This window comes from Saimiri boliviensis, chromosome 5, assembly GCF_048565385.1.
Source record: "Saimiri boliviensis isolate mSaiBol1 chromosome 5, mSaiBol1.pri, whole genome shotgun sequence".
Taxonomy (NCBI): domain Eukaryota; kingdom Metazoa; phylum Chordata; class Mammalia; order Primates; family Cebidae; genus Saimiri; species Saimiri boliviensis.
The window spans coordinates 49,843,898-49,868,580 of record NC_133453.1 but is presented as its reverse complement, the minus strand read 5'-3'; the positions used below and the strand labels follow the sequence as shown (position 1 = coordinate 49,868,580).

Here is a 24,683-nt window from a genome sequence, read left to right as displayed (position 1 = left end):
GTGTTTGTATCATACACAGATTGTTAGCACAGTTACCCTGCAACTAGCTTAGGTGTTCCTAAAAGGACCCATTGGCTGCAAATAGATGGAAGAATTGAATAAATGTGAAAGTAGAGGTTAAGGGCTAATGCTGGGTCAGCAGTTACAGCAGTCAGCAGTCCTTGCTCAGATGCCCCAGTCCTACTCTCTCTACTCTTTGGGCACCCAGAGCACAAACTTCCCCAGCAGACACAGACTTCCTCTTCATGTTGAGTCCCTGTTGGCATGCTCTAAGTGGCCTGCTGATGGAGGTGCCAGGTAGTAAAGCACCTTCTTGACTGCAATCCTTGCAGCATGGCATCGTAGGGATAAAGGATCTTGCTCTGCTTGCCATCCGCAAGTATCTTGGGGGACACTATCACACCTCATTCGACTAAGGCATCCATGTCTCACAATATAATAACCTCCATTTGTGGCACACTGATTGAGGAGGTCTACCTCAAAGCCAGCAAGAACTATATAATTTTGCTACATGTGAGTGTCAGAAGTTTATTTGAGTCTAGTTCTGCTTAAAACTCCATTCACAGGCCAGGCACACCGGCCCATGCCTGTAATCCTAGCACTTTGGGAGGCTGGGGCAGGAGAATCACCTGAGACCAGGAGTTCAAAACCAACCTGAGCAACATAGCAAGATCCTATTTCTACAAAAAAAAGAAAAAAAATGCCAGGTGTGGTGATGTGTGCCTATAGTCCTAGCTACTCAGAAGGCTGAGGCAGGAGGATCACTTGGGCCCAGGAGTTTGAGGCTGTAGTTCAAGGCAAATTAATAATAATAATAAGAAGAAGAAACAGCAAACAAGAAACAAACAAAAAATTCTCCCCAAAACTTCCTTACACTGATTGGTAAAAGCCTATATTCATTCTCATCATACAGAGATGTGCCTTGACAGAAATTCTGAACAAATTTCTGTATCTCTCTAGCAGAACTTTGTATTGCAACTTTGGTAGAAATGCTGAAAAACGATCCTTTGATCAGTGTGGTTGGCAGCTCTAAGGTGGCTTCCAGTGATTTTTGTCTCCTTGTATCTGTGCTCCTAAGTGTGGGTTGATCCCAGTGGGTTGGTTCTAATGAATAGAATATGGCACACAGTGATGGGAAGTCACAGCCAAGATTAGGCAACAAAAGGACTCTAGTTTCCATCTTGCTTACTCTCTCCTGATCTCTCGCTGGCTCACTGACCGAACCCAGTTGTCATGTTATGAACTACCCTATGGAGAGGCCTTCATGGTAAGACACTGAGAGAGGTTTCCAGCCAACAGACAGAGAAGAATTGCAGTCATTAGGCCAACAGCTTTGGAGGAACTGAATCCTATCAACAATCGCATGAGGGGGGTTTGGAGATCTTCTCCAGTGGAACCTGAAATGACTGCAGCCCAGTTGATACCTTGATTACAACCTTGTAGGAAACCCTAATCAAAGAATCTTAGCACGGCCGGGCGCGGTGGCTCAAGCCTGTAATCCCAGCACTTTGGGAGGCCGAGGCGGGTGGATCACGAGAGATCGAGACCATCCTGGTCAACATGGTGAAACCCCGTCTCTACTAAAAATACAAAAAACTAGCTGGGCGTGGTGGCGCGTGCCTGTAATCCCAGCTACTCAGGAGGCTGAGGCAGGAGAATTGCCTGAACCCAGGAGGCGGAGGTTGCGGTGAGCTGAGATCGCGCCGTTGTACTCCAGCCTGGGTAACAAGAGCGAAACTCCGTCTCAAAAAAAAAAAAAAAAAAAAAAAAAAAAGAATCTTAGCAAAGGTGTATACCCAGATTCCTGACACAGAAGTTGTGAGATAAAGCTTGCTGGTTTTTTTTTTTGGTGTTTTTTTTTTTTTTTTTTGATTTTTTTTTTTTGAGACGGAGTTTCGTTCTTGTTACCCAGGCTGGAGTGCAATGGCACGATCTCGGCTCACCGCAACCTCCGCCTCCTGGGCTCAGGCAATTCTCCTGCCTCAGCCTCCTGAGTAGCTGGGATTACAGGCACGCGCCACCACGCCCAGCTAATTTTTGTATTTTTAGTAGAGACGGGGTTTCACCATGTTGACCAGGATGGTCTCAATCTCTCGACCTCGTGATCCACCCACCTCGGCCTCCCAAAGTGCTGGGATTACAGGCTTGAGCCACCGCGCCCGGCCAAAGCTTGCTGTTTTAAGTTGCCAAGTTTTAGGCTAGTTTATTATTCCACAATAGAAAATGAATATACTCAATTGTCTTCAAGGGGCAGAGCTAAATTCATAAAGCATTTGATAGCCATTTACAGCAGGAGCTCATTAACTGCACAAATTTTGAGATCACTTGAAGAATGACAAGTTTGAAAGTCAGGAGAGCAACCAGTAGTGACTATCATAATGTGACTCTTCTATTTTTTTTTTTTTTATAGATTTAGAACCATGTTTGACAATTCATAAATCTAAATGATTTGCAATAGATTTGGTGACAAATAATCAAACAAATGCAGTCTTAGGAAAAATACTCAGACACTTCCTGTTGGTTTGCTGCAAAAAAGATAACTGGGTTTTGTCTTAGCATAATCGCTTATTCAAACAGAACTAGCAACTTTTAAATAAAATTCAAGGCATTTAGGCCGGGTGCAATAGCTCACACATGTAATCACAACACTTTGGGAGGCCGAGGTGGGTGGATCACCTGAGCTCAGGAGTTCGAGGCCACCCTGGCCAACATGGTGAAACCCAATCTGTCCTTAAAAAAAATAAATAAATAAAAATAAAAAATAAAAAATTAGCCAGGCATGGTGGTGCACACTTGTAATCTCAGCTACTCAGGAAGCTGAGACAGGAGAATCACTTGAACCCAGGAGGTGGGGAGGTTGCAGTGAGTCAAGATCGCGCCACTGCACTCCAGACTGGGTGATAGAGTGAGACTCCATTTCAAAAAAAAAAAAAAAAAAAAAAAAAAAAAAAAAAAAAAAATTACTCAAGACAAAAGTAATATTTACCATTCAAACACTGGAAAATATGGGACATCCCCAGAAAGAAAATTAAAATTTCCTATTATCCTACCTCTTAAAGACAATCACTACCAACATTTTGGTGTATAGCTGGTAGGTACAATTTTGCTCTTTATCCTTCCTCCTGTGCCTGAAATATGGGCAAACTGGATGGCTAGAGCTTTGGGAATCATCTCAAGGTGTAAAAATGGGGGTTTCATTGTAAGGATGGTGTGAAAGCTGGGCAAAAATTAGAATGACTGTGGGTCTCAGGCAGCATATTAAATCCCCTCGCCTGAACTACCTTCCTACATACTCTTATGTGTCAGAAAAACTCCTACTTTGTTTAAGTCTTTGTTTCAGGTTTCTGTTATTTGCAGTCAAACATAATTCCTAACTGACACAATGTCTGAGATAACAATATGGTGATTCTTTATTTATGAGATAGCTGCTCTGATGAGATTGTGTCAGGTTCACATTGATAGCCATTGCCACCATTTTTATACCAAACAATGAACAAACATATGCTGTGTAACTGTTACCTTGTTGGGTCTATTTTGGGCACACAAGATGAATCAGGTACAGATCACACCTTCAAAGGTCTTATATGCTACCTGTTAAAGTGAGGTTTTGGACTAACTGGGAAGAATGGCAATCTCAAGAAACATTAATAGAGAGGAAAGAAATCATTCTCTGAGGAACAGCTCAAACATGATTCAAGGAGCAGTGGAAAAAAGACATGAAAAAAGTCTAACCTTAAAAATGAATTAAGCATATTTAGAAATGTCAGATGGTATTTTCCTGCCTAAATTAGACACCAAATTATATTTTCATTTGGATCATTGTTTGTGTTGTAAATGTTATCTGTGTCATTTACCCATATATTGGGGGTAATTTCTAATAGTAATAGATTAAGTGGAAACTTGCAGAATAGACTGAATAATCTTTGAAATTCCCTAAAATAACCATAATGTATAGTCTATGGTCTGTTTATCATCCAGGTTTGGAATATATCATTGATTATTGTCAACTGGGGACCTTATGAAGTTGTTATGTATTGGAGCTATATTAAACAAGAAAGATGTATCTTTAAATACTAGGATCACACTTAGTTTAGCTTACACTTGAGCTTTGCCCACACTACAACAACTTGTGAAAACAGAGACAATCTGAAGCATAGCTCAAATCGTTTCTTACATCACGGTCACTCCAGTGCCTAAGCATATGGAGAAGAGTGGAGGGAAGAATTGTTCTCACTATGCAAATTGTTCTCTCTCTCTCTGTTCCTCTCTCATGTGTTGCTAAATTTAGTGTGCATATGATATAACTCATCTGTATTTATATAAGTCCTAATCTATCTGAAACCACTTCTGAAAGCCAATACTTTTTTTAATCAGAGAAAAGGCAAACAAATTTATCTAACATGTATACATGGGGAGAATCACAAAGTGATTACCTCAGAAAGCCAACAATTTTTATTGTATACCTATATGACCAAAGTCTTCTTTAAAGGTATTACATACCACCAAAGGCCAATGGTAACTTGGTAATTTACATGATGGACTGATGAGTTAAGGATATTCTTTTTCTGTGGTATTTTTTGGTGAAAGGGTATTTTTTGTGAAAGGAAGAGGAGTGAGGGCTCTCTTTATTGCCAGTGGACCTACTCATCCTTGAAATCAACTATTGGCTTAGGTTCATTGCTGGGTTAATTCAGCTGTGATAATGTGACGCAGCTACTGTGTAAGCCAGATTGCCCAGGTGTATTCTGACACCTTGAGTAAACCGAAGAGGTGCAGAAAGGTATTTAAGCATAAAAGGACTATTTAGGTGGGGCAAGAAATAACTCCTGAAGCATGAGATCATAAGGAAAGATGACCCAGTTTCAAGTCAAATTTGGGGATAGAGCCATACAATGTTAGAACACAAAGGCATCATTGAGAGAGAGCATCTAGTGCAGAGGTGAGAAAACCTTAAGTGCCAATTAAAGGAATATAAATGTGTTAACAGGTTTCAGTTTTACCCCTTCCAACTAGAAAATAATTACTTAGGTCTTACGGAGAAATATAAAGTCTTAGGACTTATGTTACCCAATTCATTGAATTGAAAAACATCAATATGACAGGTGACTTGACTTTTTAGCCACTAAAATGTTAATACAGTTATGCATTGCTTAACAATGGGAATGCATTCTCAGAAATGCATCTTTAGGCAATTTTGTTGTTGTGCAAGCATGAGAGTGCACTTACACAAACCTAGATGAAATAGTCCATTACACACCTAGGCTGTCTGGTATGGGCTAATGCTCCTACCCTATAAAACTGTACAGCATGTTACTGTAGTGAATACTGTAGGCAGTTGTAACACAATGATAAATATTTGTGTATCTAAACATATATAAATATAGAGAAGGTACAGTAAAAAATACAGTATAAATACTGAATAGGGCAGCTCCATCATAATCAATCTTATATGTGATCTGTCATTGACTGAAATGTCATGCAGGGCATGACTGTGTATGGGTATGTTTATAAAGCAGATTACAAAAGGCAGCATTATAATTTTTTATTCTGAAATTACACTTTAAACTATATTGCAAAGTCAGGCGATGGATCCTGGGCTGGAGCTAATGATCACTGGTCATCATTATTTTACAGGTGGGAAAACTGGCAATGAGAAAAGGGTGGAAATTTACCCAGAGTTACAGTGTTGATCTGTCTCTAGGCCTGCAATCCAAGTTTCTTAACTCTTAGCTCAGGCCCTCCCTGAACTCATTAAGGACATTCAGGATGGGAGTCCGGGTAGATTGGTTTGGGACTTCAGTGAATACTATTTGCATATAAAATGTTCTATAAGGGACAAGTGTTTTTATTTAATTGTTATAGCAACTACTGTTAATTCCCTTTTTTATAAATTAAGTTAAAATAAATAAAGCAGGTTTGGTTTGTTAGATTTTGATTTTCATAGTAAGTTATTTTTTAAATAACTGTTAGTACTGGGTATTTTTGAAGACATCATCTAATACTGTACTATCAAAATAATGTCATGTCTGTTATTAGGAAACCGAAGTAGGAAATATGTATAATTAGGTGCAGGCATTAAATGAATACTAAATATCAATTTCAATGCCTGCAAACATGGAGACAAGAATCACTGCAAAAGCAAATTTGTGGGCTGGTCCCATACAGATAATGACACATGAAAAAAACACAGAAGGGGGATAGCGAACACCGAGTGTTAGATGACATATCTAGCAATGAAATTATTATAAAATGGACCAGTCCATTTAACATAGACAAATGGAAAAAAACTATTAATACATATGCCAATTAAGAGATTATAAAAATAGATTAAAAACAAAACAAAAACATGACCTAACTATATGCTATCTATAGTATACTCAATTGAAATATGATATAAATCAGTTAAAGCCAAAAGGATGGAAAAACTATGCCATAAAAACATAAATCAAAATAGAGCTTGAATGGCTGTATTAATACCAAAATAGACTTCAGTGCAAAGAAAATGAATAGGCTAAAGGAGGACATGTCATAACGATAATTGGGTCAATTCACCGAGAAGTCATAACGATTCTAAATGTGTATGAACCTAACAATTGAGAGTCAAAGTACAGTTATGCACTGCATAACAATGTCTCTGTCAATAATCAACCCCATATAAAACAGTGGTCCCATAAGATTATAATACCATATTTTAATGTACCTTTTCTATGTTTAGATTTGTTTAGATACACAAACACCTTTGTGTTACAATTGCCTACGGTATTCAACATAGTAACATAATGTACGTGTTTGTAGCCTAGGAGCAATAGGCTATACCATATAGCCTAGTTGTGTGGTAGGCTATACCATCTAGGTTTGTGTAAGCACACTCTATGATGTTCACATGATGACAAAATTGCCTTAAGGACACAGTTCTCAGAACATATTCCTGTTGTTAAGCAGTGCATGACTGTACATGAAGCAAACACTAACGGAACTGAAAGGAGAAATGGCCAAATTCACAATTATAGTAGAAGATGTTAACACATCACTTTCAGTAATCTATAGGACTAACAGAAAATCAGCAAGTATATATAGCAGGATTGGGAAGTATTTTTCTGTAAAGGATCAGATAGTGAACACATTAGCTTCCCAGGCACATACATTTTGTCACAAATTCTACATTTTTTACAACATTTTCTTAGCTCAAGGACAGTACAAAAACAGGCCATAAGCCAGATTTTGCTAAGCTTTAGTCTGCTGACTCTGAATATAGAAGAATTGAACCACATCATCAACCCTCTGGATCAAATTAATATTTATAGAACAACAGCCCATGCCAAAACAGAAGAGCACACATTCTTTTTAAGGGCATAAAAAACAACACCAAGACAGACTATATCCTACGTCACAAAATAAACCTCAACAAATTTCAAATAATTGAAATCATACAAAGTTTGTCTTCTGACTATAATAGTATGAAATCATTAGTAGGAAAATATCCAAACACTTAGAAATTAAGCAACACAGTTCTTCTTCTTCTTTTTTTTTTTAATATATATTTTTGAGACAGAGTCTCACTCTGTCACACAGGCTGGTGTGCAGTGGTGTGATCTCACTCACTGCAACCACCACCTCCTGAGTTCAAGCAATCCTCCTGCCTCAGTCTCCTGAGTAGCAAAAACTACAGGCACATGCCACCACACCTGGCTAATTTTTTGCATTTTTAGTGGAGACGGGGTTTCATCGTGTTAGCCGGGATGGTCTCAATCTCCTGATCTAGTGATCTGCCCGCCTCAGCCTCCCAAAGTGCTAGCATTACAGGTGTGAGCCACCATACTCAGCCCTAAACAACATGCTTCTAAATAACCCAAGGATCAACAAGGCAGTTTCAAGAAAAATGAGAAAATATTTCAAACTGATCAGAAATGAAAACATAACATGCCAAAAATTTGTGAGATACAACTAAAGCAGTGATTAGAAGGAAATTTATAGCATTAAATGTTTATTTTAAAATGAAACAGAGTCCCAAATCAGTAACCAAAGTTTCTACTTTTTAAAAGGAAGAGTAAAACAATCCAATGCAAGGGTAAAGAAGGAAATAGTAAAAATAACAGCAGAAATCAATGAAATATAGTAGAAAATAGAAAAACAAAAGGGAAATTCAATGAAACTAAAAGCTAGTTCTTTGGAAAAGTCAATAAAATTAATAAGCTTCAAGTCAGGTTGACAAAAAGAAAAAGAGAGAAATTACAAAAATTACTAATATCAGGAATAAAGAAGGAAATATCACTAGAGACCCCATAGACATTAAAAGGATAGTAAGGAAATGCTCTGAACAACTCTATACACATAAATTTGACAACTGTGAGAAAAGGAATCAATTCCTCAAAAATCCCAAGCTATCAAAACTCACCCAAGATGTAATAGACAATATGAATAGTCCTATAATTATTAAAGCAATTAAACGTGTAGTTTAAAATCTTTTTGAAAATAGGTATCTCCAGGTCGAAGTGGTTTCTTGACAGATTCAACCATACATTTAAAGAAATAAGAACAATTCTATACAATTTCTTCCGGAGCATAGACAAGGAGAGAACAGCTTCCAACTCATTTTACTAGCCCATCATTACTCTGAGAGCAAGCCGTTATATCAATATGCCTCATAAACATAGATGCAAAATCTCTGAACAAAATATTGAGAAATTTAATTGAACAGTACATAAAAAGATGAATGCATCACAACCAAGTGCAAAGTATCCTAAATGCAAGGCTGGCTTAATATTTGAAAATCTATCAATGTAATCCACCATTGTAACAGTCCAAAGAAGTTCAAGTGATCATATGATCATATCAATTTAAGCAGATAAAGCATTTGAATAAATTTAACATCCATTCCTGATTAAAAAAAAAAACTCAGAAAACTAGAAATAGCGAGAAACTTTCTCAACCTAACAAAGGACATCTACAAAACTATCTAACATCATGTTGAATGATGAAAGACGAATGCTTACCTGTTAAGATCAGCAATAGGTGAGAATGCTTCTCTTCCAATATTCTTCTACAGTCCTTTATTGAGCATCTTAGGAAATAAAGCAAGTACAATAAGGAAACAAACAAATAAATGGCATATTGAGTGGACAAAAGGAAATGAAACTGTTCCTGTTCACATATAACATGATTGTCTATGTAAAAAATTCCAAGGAATTTACAGGAAAAGTTTTTAAAGCTAATAAATTGATCAAGGTTGCAGAATACAAGGTCAATACACAAAAACCAATCGCACTTCTATATGCCAGTAGTGGACAATTCACAACCATAATTTAAGAAAATAAATCACCCAAAAAGGCTCCAAAATGAATTAGGTCTAAATCTAGCAAAACCTGTATAGGAACTGTATGCTGGAAACACAAAAACTCAAGGGTAAGAAAATAACCCAATTAAAATTATTTATCAAAGAGGATATATGGATGGCAACTAATTAGGTTAAAAGATCTTCACATCATTAGTCATTAGGGGAATGCAAATTCAAACCATGATAAGATACCACTGTACACTTAGGAGAATTGCTAAAATATAAAAGATTGGCGTTACCTACCACTAGTGAAAATGTAGAGAAATTGGAATTCTCATAGATTGCTGCTGGGAATGCAAAATGGTAGTCATGATGGAAGACAGTTTAGCAGTTTCTTGCATAGCTAAACATAAACTTACCATACAATCCAGCAATCGTGCTCTTAGGTATTTTACTTAAATGAGTTGAAAATATATGACCTCACAAAAACTTGCACACAAATGTTTATGGCAGCTTAATTCATTATTGCCAAAAACTAGCAGCAAACAGGATGTCTTTCAATGGATGAGTGGATAAACAAACTGGTTATTCATAAAATGGAACATTTAAAATTGTACATAATTAGAGATGCTGTGCTTTTTTCCATTTTACTTCTAGTAGGAAGTGTTTTATAATTGAAATAAATTTTCAACCAGTGACTTAATTAATTCAGGCTTTTCATGAAAAATCTCTTTCTCATCTGTGTTTCTCTATGTATATCTCTATCAGTTAGTATCAGCCTAAAATGAAGGGAAACACAAAATAACAATGGTTTAAACAGGATAGAGATATATTTCCCTTTCATGTAAATAAAGCCCAATAGTAAGCAGTCTAGGCCTGGTGTGATAACTCCATGGTCCCCACATTGTTTATATCTTGTCACTCTGCCATCCTCAATTTGTTACTTGAATTAATGATCTAAGGTGGCTGCTCAAACCACGTTATTTGTTATCTATTGAAGTGGAACAAAAACTGAGCTGCTTAAGATAGCATCCATTTATTATCTCACAGTTTCAGTAGGTCAGGAGTCCTGGAATGATTTAGCTGAATGTTTTTGCCTAAAAGTCTCACATAGGGCTATAATCAAAGAATCTTCCAGTGCTGCATTCTCATCTGAAGCCTCAATTAGGAAGGGATCTATTTCCAAGAACGACCATTCTCTAATCCCTCATTTATCATGAAAGGTAGAATGTGTTTGCAACTGAGTGGTCTTTCAGCATGCTCCAGGCCAGTAGAATACAGGGGTCCAATGGCCTCATCATTTTGTACTGTTTTTGTTTCTTTCATTCCAAACTGACAGTGTCTTAGTGGATATAAATCTCTTGAAAACTCTGTAGACTTTTTGTGAATCTCTGGAGTTCACGCCATTACACAAAAGCCACACTTGCAAAATTTCTTCTCTACCTTGTTCTCCTGCAGAGACTGTTGAGGGACAAATTCTTCAATTTCTCTGAGGCCCTAGTGTTTGATCAAAAGGATCCATGAGACCCACTCTTAATCCTTTAAAAGGGCCAATTATGTGACTGAATAGTATTCCAGAGAGGCACTTTTTGTCTTTGAAGATTTTAACAAAAGAGTTTATCATTATACCCTGGGCTTCATCTTTAGAAATTTTTTTTTCTCTTGGCAGTGTCCTGGATTTAAACATTGCTCAAAATCATTTCTTAATTTTATCATCTTTTGCTGTCTGAAGAGGCTGTGAGTTTTCAAAATCGTTAACTTTTTTCCTCTCAATTTCTCTTTTTTCTTTCAAATCTTACTATATGCAGCAAGACAGAACTAGGTTGCACCTTCAACACGTTGCTTGGAAATCTCTTTCGCTAGATTATCAAGTTCATTAAGCATATTCTCTGCTTTTCACATAACTGCAAAAAATAGTGTTGCTAAGATTTCTGCCACTGCATGACAAAGATCTCCATTCTTCCAGAGTTCCTCACTTCCTTTTGAGTCTTTACCAATAGCATCCTCAAAGTCCAGATTTCTACTAACAGTCTATTCAGGGAAATCTAGGTTTTTCTGTAACATTTCTTCTCAAAATCCTTCTAGCTTCCACCCACTGCTTGGTTCTAAAATCACTTTTACATTTTTAGGCGTTTGTTATGGCAGCACTCCATCTCAGCACAGGGTTCAGTCAGAGAAGAAGAAATACTACACACACACACACACACACACACACACACACACACACACGGTGGGGGGGGGGGGGGCGGGGGGAGGGAGTGATTGTCCTTAATTGCAAGAGCTAGTTAAACAGTATCTATGAGTCTCCTGTCTTCACGTCTGATGTTGGAGCTTGAAGTCCACAAGGCAGGAAGAATCAGGAAAGGATGATGAAGATCAAGAACAAGTAAGAACTTATACGCATGAGGCTGAAGCCTGCTATGATTTGAATGTTTGTTCTCTCCACAACTCATGGTGAAATTTGGTGGCCATTGTGACAATATCATGAGGTGGGGCTTTTAAGAGATGTTTAGATCATAGTAGCTCATTGGTCTAGGGGTATGATTCTCAGGGTGAGAGATGTTTAGATCATAAAAGGCTCGACTCTCATTAATAGACTAATGCTGTTATTGCAGGAGTTGGTTCGTTATCAGAGGAGTGGGTTTGCCTCGCTGCTTTGCTCTTCTGCCATGGGAGGATGCAGCCACAAGGTATTCACAAGATGCCAGCCCCTTGATCTTGGACTTGCCAGGCTCCATAATTATGAGCTAATAACTTTGCATTCATTATAAATTTTTCAGTCTGTAGCATTCTATCACAGCAGAAAAAAAAATGAACTAAGAGCCCCATGAGAACAGACTGAAACCTGTGCCAGTTATTATTGCCTCTAACCATGGTAGCACGAGTATCTTGCAGAAGCCAAGTCTCGCTGTTGCACACAAACACAATACACATGACCCAGGAGTCAGAAGCTGAAGGAAAATCCGGGGGAAGATGGAGCAGTTGCTGCTTCACAGCATCGAGGTGTGTCGGCAGATCAGTGACAAGGTATGAGAGCTACAAAATGGCTGAAGCCCTCTACGCCTCCTACAAGAATCTCCCTGCAGCCTTCTCTCAATGGAAACAAACAGGAAGGGAATTCTAGAAAAGGTGGCTCAGCCTGGCTAAATGGACATGTAACCAAGTCACCACACACCATCGTATTTGTAGTCCAGCCAGTGGAAAAGAAGAAGGAAATGAAGATCTCACCCTCTTCTAATTAAGGACACTTTATCAAAGGGATACCTTACCCTTCTACTTTAACCCCACCGGCTGAAACCTAGTCAGTTGACTACACTTAGCTACAAAGGAGGTAGAAAATATAACCTTCATTCATGGGCCAGGAATTGCCTTCCTAGGGAAGGAAGAAGGATGGCTATTGGGAGATGACTTGCAGTTTCTGCCACAGTATATTGGCTCTGCTCACAATGTCTTTTCCTCCTCCTCTGCTTGGCAAACTCTAGTTCACCCCTATAAATCCAGCTCAATTATCATCCCTCTTGCAAAGCCCTCACTCTTTGTTTTCCCACTGGGTTTTACAAATCCCTGTACCTTGGCACTTTCTTGTTTATTCATTTACCAAGTTTTAAGCCCCTCTATATGCCCAGCACTGCTCTGGGAACTAGGGATTTAGCAGTGACATAGGCAAAGTTCTTTCCTGTACAAAGCTTATTGCTTCATAGTTATTTACAATCCTTGGTATTCTAAGGCTGTCCCAAATTCAGACAAAAGAAGGACAAGATTGTTAGGTAATTTCAAGCAATTTTATTCCTGACTAAATATGTAAATCTGTTATCTAGAATTATGATTAAATAACTGAGTAAGTCTTCAAAAGTACATCATATTCCTTCCTACTGATCACAACAGTAATATTTGTGATTTATAAAGCATGTCTATTTTAGGGAATCATGGACTTTGAAAAGATCCTGGAGATTATCTGATAAAACCACCTCGGTTTACATGAGAAGTCTGAGTCTTGGATCACTGAGATTACATGCCCAGAATTTTGTGCCAGGTTAATGTCAGGGTGAGAAATAGAACCCTGAATATTAATTCTTACACAGGTGCCCTCGATATTTTGTATTTTTTGTGAAACAAAACAGAGTTTTAAAAAATTCAGTTGCGTTTATAAAATTAGTCTTTCCAAAAATTATAGCTTCAAAATTCAGATGTAAAAAAACTTGTTATAAGAATAGGGGTATGTTGGCGCACATGTGTATGTGATAGTTTTAAGGACAGTTTCTAGTTCCAATGTGTGAAAAATATAAATCATTTTAACATAAACATATTAAAGAGTGGTAATATGAATGTAAAATGTTACAAGTTACATTTTAAAAGTATGATGGATGAAACCTTACATCAAAGTCTATGTAGCCCTTTTCTAAAATTTCATGAATTCTATTAGAGTTCTGCTTTATGTTAATTTGATATCTGTAATAGTACTCTCTCTCTCTCAAAAACTGAAAAATCAGAGCTTTAACTGAAAATTGACATTAAGAAAGCAAGCCATTTGAGCAGCAGTTTTGAGCAGCCTCTCAATTCTAACACACATCCTTGCTCTTTGAACCTTTGCTCCCACACACCAACAGATGCTGTCTTAAACACACCTCCCCACATTCACACCTCCACGCTCAGCCTCTCACACCCCCTCACAGAGCTCTGACACATTTGTTCTACCTCTTTCATCTTGGAGAGACAGCGTGAAGGATAAATGAAAGTCAGGAGCACAGATGCATAATGTATAAATGTGTGTACTATACAAAACCTATGGAAAAAAGCCTCTTGTGAAATAAATAATTTCATAAGTAAATAATTTATGAAATTAATTTATTTCATAAAAATCTAGTTTGAGTAGGATCAATGAAAATATAGCCACTTCTTCCAGTCCAGATACATGAGATTAGAAGTAAAGACTGTGATGCAGCATAATCCATTTTTAATCACAATGTTTCTGAGCAAATACAATAAATCAATGATTTTTTTTAAAAGGATGTAAGATCGTGCTGTTGAATTAGCTCTAATAGTCCTACAAAGAAGAAATAACAGTTTAATTTCTTTGATGTCGCAGGAAGACTAAATTTAACTCACTAAGAGTTTTGCCTTGGAGCTTAAAGTCTTTCTGATTCTACACTATATTTAGATTTAGGAGGATACAATTAGATCAAAAGTTATATTTTTAATGTACATGAATATGAAAAATCATCAATGCTACTGCTAAAAATATACCAGCCAGGAACTGTGGGAAATCCAAAATTACTGAGTAAGATAGGTGTTATAAAGTCTCTCTGAAGCAGCAGTCATTGAGTATATATTACTGTTGCTGACAAAGCATCTCATATTTTATATGGTAAATCAAGAATCTTGGAGGTTCTGAAAAGCAATAAACTTATGAAAAACAGGGTAGCCATCTGTGAATCAGAAAGTGGATCCTCACCAGAAACACCAAATTTGCCAGCACCTTGATCTTGGACTTTCCTTTCTGTAGAATTATGAGAAACATGTATCTGTTGTTTATAAGCCACCCAGTCTATGATATTTTGTTAGAGCATTCCAATCAGACTAAGACAGTGTATGAACACATAGGTCATAGGTGTTTAATAAATGTCAATTATCTCCCCATTTCTCTTCCAGTCAAATTTTTCTTCCTTTCTTTCTTTTCTTTTTTCTGTCTTTTTTTTTTTTTTTTAATGAAGTCTTACTCTATTGCCAGGCTGGACTGCAGTGGTGTGATCTCGGGTCACTGCAACCTCCGCCTCCCAGGTGCAAGTGACTCTTTTGCCTCAGCCTCCTGAGTAGCTGGGATTACAGGCATGCACCACCATGCCAGCTAATTTTTGTATTTTTAGTAGAGACGGGGTTTCACCATGTTGGCCAGGATGGTCTCAATCTTTTGACCTCATGATCTGCCCGCCTTGGCTGCCCAAAGTGCTGGGATTACCAGCATGAGCCACCCCGCCTGGCCCCAGTCAAATTTTTTTTCTTAGGTTGGGAGTTCTTCAGAATAGGAAATACATCTATGCCTAATTTTTTTTAATATCTAAAATTTAGAACAGTATCTGAACAATATTTATCACACAGTAGGTATTTAATGCATGATAAACAAACAGGTGTTAGATACATGCCAGTTAGGTTATAGGTAAGCTGTTGTAACAAAGAGATTGCAAAATATAATAATAGCTTAAACAAGGCAAGCCTTTTTTTCTCTTTCATGAAGCACTCTGGAGCTTCTCGGCAGTGATGTTAGGAAGGCACTCTGCTTCTGTAGGTCACGAAGCTTCCTTTGGTCTTTTTATTCCAGCTTCTTGTTTTCCTCATGGGCATGATTGAAGCTTGCTGACCACCGTCACAACTGCATTCCAGCCCAAAGGAAGCAGGAAGATATACGGGGCAAGCAGCTTCCTCTTAAGAATGTGATGCAGATGTTACACACTGTCTTCTATTCACAGCCCATTGGGGAGAACTTGGTCAACTGGCTCCAAAAAGCTGCAAGGAATGCCTCTGACAAAGTAGTCACATGCCAGATAAAACTCCACTAACAAAAAGAAAGATTAGGAGATTGGAAAGGTCCACTAAAAAAAGAAAGATTAGGAGACAGGAGGTAGGGTATCAATTAGTGGTCTCTGTCACATGCAGTCATGTGAAGGTCAGAGACATTGGAACCATGAAGAAAACTTTGCCCCATTTTCTCTGCATCATTGTCAGTAAGAAACCATCATAGAAGTAACCCTGAATTATGGTTTCAGAGCGTTGCATGTAAATGAGCCTCTCCATGTTAAGGCTAAAGACAGAAGAAGATTAATGAGACTGGATGACCAGTGGATTGATTCAGAGTGATCTTACATGCATCTAGAAGCACCTATTTTCTTAATCTCAGTCCACTTAATTTTATTATGTCAGAAGCATGAACTTACATTTTATTTATTTGATTTCATTCTCAGTGTTACTTCTCTAGGAATGATTCACCCTCATTCAATCATTTCTTCATACAAAAGTGTTAAAGAATATAGGAAGCTTTATTTGAGCTAAGTATTATATTTTCAACCAAAGACATATAAAAGGATCTTAATTGATAAATATACTTACAATCTGTTCTATGTTGAAGGGAGTTGTCCCAATTCAGATATGACACATTTAAGGCAGTTAGATTCCCAGAAAATCTGGGACAGTTCAGTTTTAGATATCTGACATTGTCACTAATTCTTGAACATTTTTGAACATGCATCACCAATATATGTATATTTATTTATCTCTATATATAGCACTAACATATATAAGCTATTGTTTGTATTATAAAATATATTCTATTACATATTTTGTAATATGTATAAAACATACACTAAAACTAAAATTTTAAAATGTATGCATTATCAAACATACACCAAAACTGAAATTTTAAAAGGATAAACCAAAGTAATTACAAATAGAAGTTCTAATATTTACCACCCACATGCTTTTGGGGCTCATGCATACAAATGTGAAAACCACTGTACTAGTTAATTATAGAATCTGAACCAGAAACTAGGTCTCCTGACTTCTAGTTCACTGGTATTTCCTCTTAACCTTAATCTTTCCATTCATCTTTCTAATATCTCATTTTAAAGTATAGGCACATTCCAGTTCCAAATAAGATGGAGTAAATGCATCTCATTTAAATTTTCATGTTAACATCAACAACTGCCCTTGACCAAATACATAACTCACTTACCAGAAGATTCTGAAAGATGGGTAAAATAAAATGCATTGAGTACAAACTGTTTTTCTCTATACTGTTAACACTTCTGGTTATCAAAATGCATAGTGGATTTTTTTCTCACACCAACCAATTCTCTGACATTTCTGGATATCTTATAATTCAGTTCAATCTGACGCTATTACCTGGAGTTAGTACAGAACCCAGGGTAAGGGCTCAGTTCCCACAAGACTGCCTGCCCCCACTTCAGACACCAGTTACAAGTCCAGGTTGTGACCTGTACTGACCAACCAGCTATAAATCAGGCTCTCACAAAAGCCTGCTTGAGTTCAATCATTTGGTAAAATGGATCACGGAACTCAGCAAAATACTAGTTTATTAAAAGGGACATTACAAAGGACACAGATGACAGATGAACAGCCAGATGAAGAGATACATAAGGTAAGGACAGAAGAGCAGGAGCTTCTGTCCCTGTAGAATTAGACTGTGTCATCCTCCCCTCATGTGGATGTGCTCACCAACCCAGAGTCTCCCCAAACCCTATAGTTCAGGGATTGTTATGGTAGCTTCATGAAATAGGGCATGGTGGATTAACTTAATTTTCAGTTCCTCCCATCCTGGAGGATGGATAATGAGGCTGGGAAGTTTCAAGCCACGACTTGGCTTTTCTGGTGACCAGACCCCATGGAGTTGCCTCATTAGAACAAAAGATGTTCCTATCACCCAGGAAATTCCAAGGGATTTAGAAGCTCTGTATCAGGAAGCAGGGTTGAAGACCAAACAATAAAACAAAAGATGCTTTTAGCACCCCTGTTGCTTAGGGATTTATAAGAGTTTTTAAGAATTCAGTGTCAGGCAACAAAAAAAGAAAATTTCAGGCCAATATCCCTGATGAACATCGATGTGAAAATCCTCAATAAAATACTGGCAAACCAAATCCAGCAGCACACCAAAAAAGTTTATCCACCATGATCAAGTCAGCTTCTTCCCTGGGATGCAAGGCTGGTTCAACATACACAAATCAATAAATGTAATCCATCACATAAACAGAACCAATGACAAAAACCACATGATTATCTCAATAGATGCAGAAAAGGCCTTCTATAGAATGCAACACCCCTTAATGCTAAAAACTCTCAATAAACTGGATATTGATGGAACATATCTCAAAATAATAAGAGCTGTTTATGACAGACTCACAGCCAATATCCTACTGAATGGGCATGTGTTGGAATCATTCCCTTTGAAAACCAGCACAAGACAAGGATGCCCTGTCTCACCACTCCTATTCAACATAGTATTGGAAGTTCTGGACAGGGCAATCAGGCAAGAAAAATAAATAAAGTGTATTTGAAGAGGAAGATAAGTCAAATTGTCTCCATTTGCAGATGGCATGATTGTATATTTAGAAAACCCCATCATCTCAGCCCAAAATCTCCTTAAGCTGATAAGCAACTTCAGCAAAGTCTCAGGATGCAAAATCAATGTGCAGGAATCACAAGCATTCCTATATTGGGCCCGCCTGGATACTCTTCCCATATGAAGATCCATATCTTAATCACATGTGCAAAGTCCCTTTTACCAGTAAGGTAACAGATTCTTAGGTTCTGTGGATTAAGATGTATACAACTCTAGGCTGAGGAGAATTATTTTGTCTCTTATAAACCCCTACAGAACCCCTGTAGAAGAGGTTTTATAAACCAAATTAACATTTGAGTCACAGTCCATATAAGTCAGCTAGGATATGCATTCTGAACAGAGTTAACTACTTTATAAAATATTAGATCAAAATAGGAGCTAGAGTCTGATAATATCCAGAAGTCCAGGAGACAGTAAAAAATTATTCGCCGTATCAGGAAAACCTCAACTCAAATTAAAAATGATCAATAGATGCCAACACCAAGATTTGACACAGATAAACTTTATCATTTAGATAATAATCTTCTAAACTTACAAGCATTTTTGTTTATACATGGTAACAACTATGCATTTTTTTGATTCAGAGCTGTTTTTTGTATATATTTAAGGTGTACAACATGATATGTTGACACACTTATTTGTAGTGAAATGGTTACTACAGTCACTATTTAATATATATGTCATCTCACGTAGCTGCTCTCAGACAAGGATTGTAAACCAACTGTCATAAAAATGCTCTAATAAGCACTTATAAACACTCTAACATCAAAATGAGAAAATAGAAAAATTTGGTCAAGAAATTAAAGATACCTTTATTCTTAGCTTTCCTTCATATTCATTCTTGAAGGATATTTTTACTGGTTGTAGAATTCTGGGTTGACAGTTCTTTCCTTTTAGGACTTACAAAATATTTTGCCTCTTCCTCTTTCCTTCAAGTTTCTGATAATAAATCTACTGTCACTTGAATCATTTTTCATCAATTGGTAATGTGTGGTTTATCTCTGGCTGATTTTAAAAGTTTGCCATTGGTTTTCAGATGTTTGATTATGATGTGTTTGAGTGTGGATTCTTTAAAGTTTATTCTGTTTGGGAAACACTCAGTGTCTTGAATCTGTAAGTTTATGTCTCTCACCAAATTTGAGAAATTTAGGCCATTATTTCTTCTTCCCGGTATTCTTTTTACTCTTTTTCTGAAGACAATAATCTGTGAGACAATAACTGTGGTTACTGTAGTAATCATTTCACTACATTTAAGTATGTTGAAACATCATGCTGTATACCTTAAATATATACAAAAAATAACTCTGACACAAAAACTGCATAGTTGTTACCATAAACAAATATAAATACGTATAAGTTTGGAAAACTTAACACAGTTATTGTCTCACAGGTCCCTAGGGATTTGTTCATTTTTTAAAATAACTCTTTTCTCTCTGTTGTTCATATTGGTAATTTCTAACGCTCTGTCTTTGAAGTCATGGACTCTTCTGTCATCTTTATTTTGTTCTTGATCCCATTCTCACAGCCAAAGACTCTGTTCCCATCCTGTCCTGAAACTAGAAAAAAAAGGAAGGATGAAGGCTGGTAAATCTAGTTCTCAGACTGCTGGGAGAAAGAATAGAGATTCATTTGGTGTGGGTGACTTTGAGGATCCAGTTTGTGTAATGGGAGATCTTGGTGTTGTAGCTAATATCAGTGCTCAGAGTACAGCCCTCTGACTAGGATAGGATCCCTTGGAGCAGATTTTGGCACAGGAGTGGGGCAGCAGAAATTTTCTGTTAGAAAGAGGAGAGGTGGGTCAGGCAGGGCAGCCAAAACAAAGGTGATGTAGTACCCAGTCTCTATCTGAGGGTCCAGAATAGAAAGACTTGGGTGATAAGGGCTGGGATAAATGCCTCCTCACCTACCTTAGGCCACATCAGTGGAAGCCATGGAGAAATAAAACTCAGAAATTTGTCCACCCTGATATCTAAGTTCATTCATGACTGGAAGAAGGATACATATTCTTTCCTGATCTCCATTTACCCTGGTCTCTTCTTGGATATGGAGACAGGAGAATGTGTTGGGTTAAAGGATATGTGTGAACCCCAAAACAGTGTCCCAGACCAAATTTAGGGAAGGCAGAGGGAAAAAGAGTTACCCAACATGTATGCTCTCCAGAGATGATCTTGTACAGGGCATGTTCTGAGACTTTAATAGGAATCTGTCTTATAGAGAACTCTTGGGAGTCTTTGTTAGAGAACCAAATGACACCTTGGTTTATCTGGATGTCAGGTTTTGTGTCGAAGCACACCTGAGAAAGAGTAAGGTAATATTCTTTTTGGTTTTTCGTATATTCAACTTCCTTTCTTCTCTTCTTCCATCCCTCTTTTCCACTGTTAACTTCACCATCATTCAATGATGGAAAAGGCCAAAATGAAAAGAAACCAAAGAAGAGGAGAACAGATAATAAAATGAAAAACTGAGGTCTGGTTCCAGTGTTGTTAGCTGTATATCTTGGCCTTATACATGCATGCTTTAATTTATGACTGTTCATTAGTGTCTCATGAATAAGCCAGCTCTATTGCTCTGTAAACATAGTTGTGTGATAACCCTCATTTACTGGGTACTGAAGGAGCACTAAGGGTTTGTCTTGAAGGTCACTCACTGTAATTCCTCCCTGTCCAGCCAGAGATGGTGACATGACTCCCACTGTGTCACCTTTCAGCCGAGAACAGTAAACATTTATTATCTCACAGTATAGGACAGGAATTTAAGAATGGCTTAGTTGGGTGATTTTGGCTCAGGGTCTCTCATGAGTTTGCAGTTAAGATGCTGCCTAGAGCTGCAGTCATCTGAAGGCTTTATTAGGGCTAAAGGGTCTACTTCCAAGAGTGCTGAGTAGGGGCCGGGCACGGTGGCTCAAGCCTGTAATCCCAGCACTTTGGGAGGCCGAGGCGGGTGGATCACGAGGTCGAGAGTTCGAGACCATCCTGGTCGACATGGTGAAACCCCATCTCTACTAAAAATACAAAAAATCAGCTGGGCATGGTGGCGTGTGCCTGTAATCCCAGCTGCTCGGGAGGCTGAGGCAGGAGAATTGCCTGAACCCAGGAGGCGGAGGTTGCGGTGAGCCGAGATGGTGCCATTGCACTCCAGCCTGGGTAACAAGAGCGAAACTCCGTCTCAAAAAAAAAAAAAAAAGAGGGCTGACTCAAATGGCTGTTGGCAGGAGGCCTTAGTTCTTTTCTACATGAATCTCTAGGGTTGCTTGAATGTCCTCATCACATAATACATGATTTCCTTCAGAGCATGTGATTTGAGAGAGAGCAAGGAAAGGAAGTTGCAATGTCTTAGAAAAAGCATATCATCACTTCGACAATATTTTATTAATTAGAAGCAAGTCACTATGCCCAACCTACTCTCAATTGGAGGGGAATTAAGCTCCACCTCTTGAGGAAAGAAAAATCAGAAATTTGTGTGCATATTTGAAAACCATCACACATGATATCATCAGTATAGTCGATTATGGTGCTGATATGCAGAGTAGCCAGACAGTCCAAGTCCCTTTGGATTATATTATGACAGAGGGCACAAGAATTAGCCCTGCTTAACGCTGTAAAGGTCTATGTCATTCCCATGCTTCTGTTTCTCTCTCTTTACAGGAAGAGAAATGAACGCATTTGCCAATCAATGCAAGGTACCTGAGGCCAGGTTAATCTTGTTCTAGCAAAGACATATCTGACATAGCAAAAGCAATTGGGGCAACTATTTAGTTGAGTTTATTATCCCCCAGGATCAGATCAATTTTTGAAAGAGCAAGACAGGTGAATTAAAGGAGAATGAGAGAGCCATCACCCTGCACCCTTTAGGTCTTAAAGAGAAGCACTAATCTGTGCCATTCTTCCCAGGATGCAATATTGCTTTCTTATTTACTATCTCAGTGAGAAAGTGAATTTTCTTTCAGATATTCCTCTTGGTCTCCCCTATTAACATAGCTTTTAACCCATAGTACAAGGAATCACTGCAGAGGTTCTGCCAGCTATCAAGAATATCTATTCCAATTATACATCAGGAAATGACCTTTTCCTACTTTATTTTTCTCCATAGCACCTGTCACTATCTAACCTATGTTACACTATTCATTTTATTTATTATTTGTCTCCTCAATGAATATAATCTCTATAAGGGAAGGCAGTTTTGTCTTTTCTAACTGACTTTTCCGCATAACTACGAAGTACCTAACACATCATAGCCATTTTATAGTTGTAACACATAGCAGGTGTGCAATAAATATTTGCTGAATGAAAGAATGAATATGAATGTTATTATTAAGTAATAATATCAATGTTGTTATTATTATTCTAATTGTCCCTAAGAGTTTTCCACCTCTCTCAACAAATGTGAATCCAAATGTAAATCATTCATTCTGGAGCAAAGTAGGGAAAGGCCTAATTTGACCACAGATTGCCATTGCACTTCAAGTCTCTCCTGGTGCATAGCACATGTGTTGGAGAGATAGAAGGTCGACCATAGGGGACACCACTTCAGGGTTCTCAGCACCTTTTATGTCTTTCTCTTCCCCCAATGTGGTTTAAAGTACACATACTTAATCTCCCACATTTTCCACTGATAATTATTGGTATTTTGGGATCACACACACACACACACACACACACACCCCTCCCAAGGACAAATATTAGCTATGAAAAACACTATGGTTTAGCTTTGCGCAGTGGCAGTATTGTAGCCAATGAGGTTTATCCGAGGCGTGATTATTGCTAATTGAAAACTTTTCCCAATACCCCGCCGTGACGATTTGCAATACAGTCGGCACTGGCAATTTTTGACAGTCTCTACGGAGACTGAAAAAAAAAAAAGACACTATGGTTTAAATCATAGATAGCAACTAGTTTGGACTCCTAGAATCAAATTGCTTATTTTTAAAGCATTTGAATTAGTCATAAAATATTTAAATACTTTCAAGCCTCTCTTGAAAAATAGAAAGATCTGGCTATTACCATTTTCACTAGTTCCTAGAAGTGAATGCTCATTTTTGGATGGGCATGTGCTTTCCGTTTTATTACAGTCCTCACCACTCATTCTTGTCTCCTTCACTCTGAGTGATAGCCGCCATTCATCGATGTATGAGTGAGACCATTTTTCTTACAGTTAAGAAGAAAGTGGTATCATTTTTATATGTAAGTCCTTTTATAAGTTATACAAGTAAAATATAGACAAAGAGGAATATACATTTCAAGAAAAATGGAAAGAGGGTGTTTTGAGGATGTTGGGGGAGCGAAGAGCACGCCTAAGCATTTAATACATAATATGCAAATAAAGTATAGCTGGGTCCATAGAGTGCAATTCAAGGTGTCAGACTTTGAGTTTTCGATCCTTGCTCTAATTCAATAAAAATTAATAAATCATATAATCTACTTACCTCGTAATTTGCACAGCACTTCTTTCCCTAAAAAAATCTGTAATCCTCATTATTGTGTAACATATTTTAGTTTATTTTCTTCATATTAACTTCTTCCCCCTTAGCACACACGTAGAACCATTCACCTCCCAAATTTTACTCTTTGGGAATAGAAATACAGAACTCTGTTATGGTATGGAGGTTTGTATCCCTAAACGTTTCATTGAAATTTGATTCCCAGTGTTGGACAGAGGGCCTATGGGAGAGGTTTGGGCCGTAGGGGTGGATCGCTCATGAAGGGCTTGGTGCCGTCTCTTGGTAATGAGTGAGTTCTCACTCTATTCAAAGAGCCTGGCACCTCCCCAAACCCCTCTTCCTTCTCTAGTCATGTGAGCTCTGCACAAGCTAGGCTCCCCTTCTTCTTCCACCAGGAGTCGAAGCCACCTGAAGTTTTCGTCAGAAGAAGATGCTGGTGCCATGCTTCTTGTACATCCTGCAGAATCATGAGTCAAATAAACATATGTTCTTTATAAATTACCCAGCCTTAGGTATTCCTTTATAGCAACCCAAATGGACTAAGACTCGTTGCTAGTTCATACGCTTTATAAGTGTTGAGTCCTTATTTATACAAAGAAAAGCTGGCTCTGAAAAGATTTAATTAAAATCTTAGCTAAGGAACCTCATACTCTTTACTTTCAATATGGAGAAAAGAAAGAGAAGTATTTATTCTTCCAGTTGCTTTCAGTTGATAATTTGAGGATTTAATAACTAAATTATAATAGTGCAAGTAAAATTTTATGTTGGTAATTTTATTTCTGGGATGCCCTTAGCTAATAAATGCACTTGATGATTAGAAAAGTGGAACATCAGGCTGGGCGTGG

The 24,683-nt window shown here is 37.8% G+C and overlaps 1 non-coding gene across 1 annotated transcript; it reads left to right on the top strand.

Moving 5' to 3' along the window:
• The first annotated feature begins 23,104 nt into the window (after positions 1–23,104).
• Positions 23,105–23,245, top strand: LOC120364526 (U4 spliceosomal RNA). Its single transcript, XR_005579763.1, has one exon. It is a non-coding gene; the product is annotated as a U4 spliceosomal RNA (small nuclear RNA).
• The last annotated feature ends 1,438 nt before the right edge of the window (positions 23,246–24,683 follow it).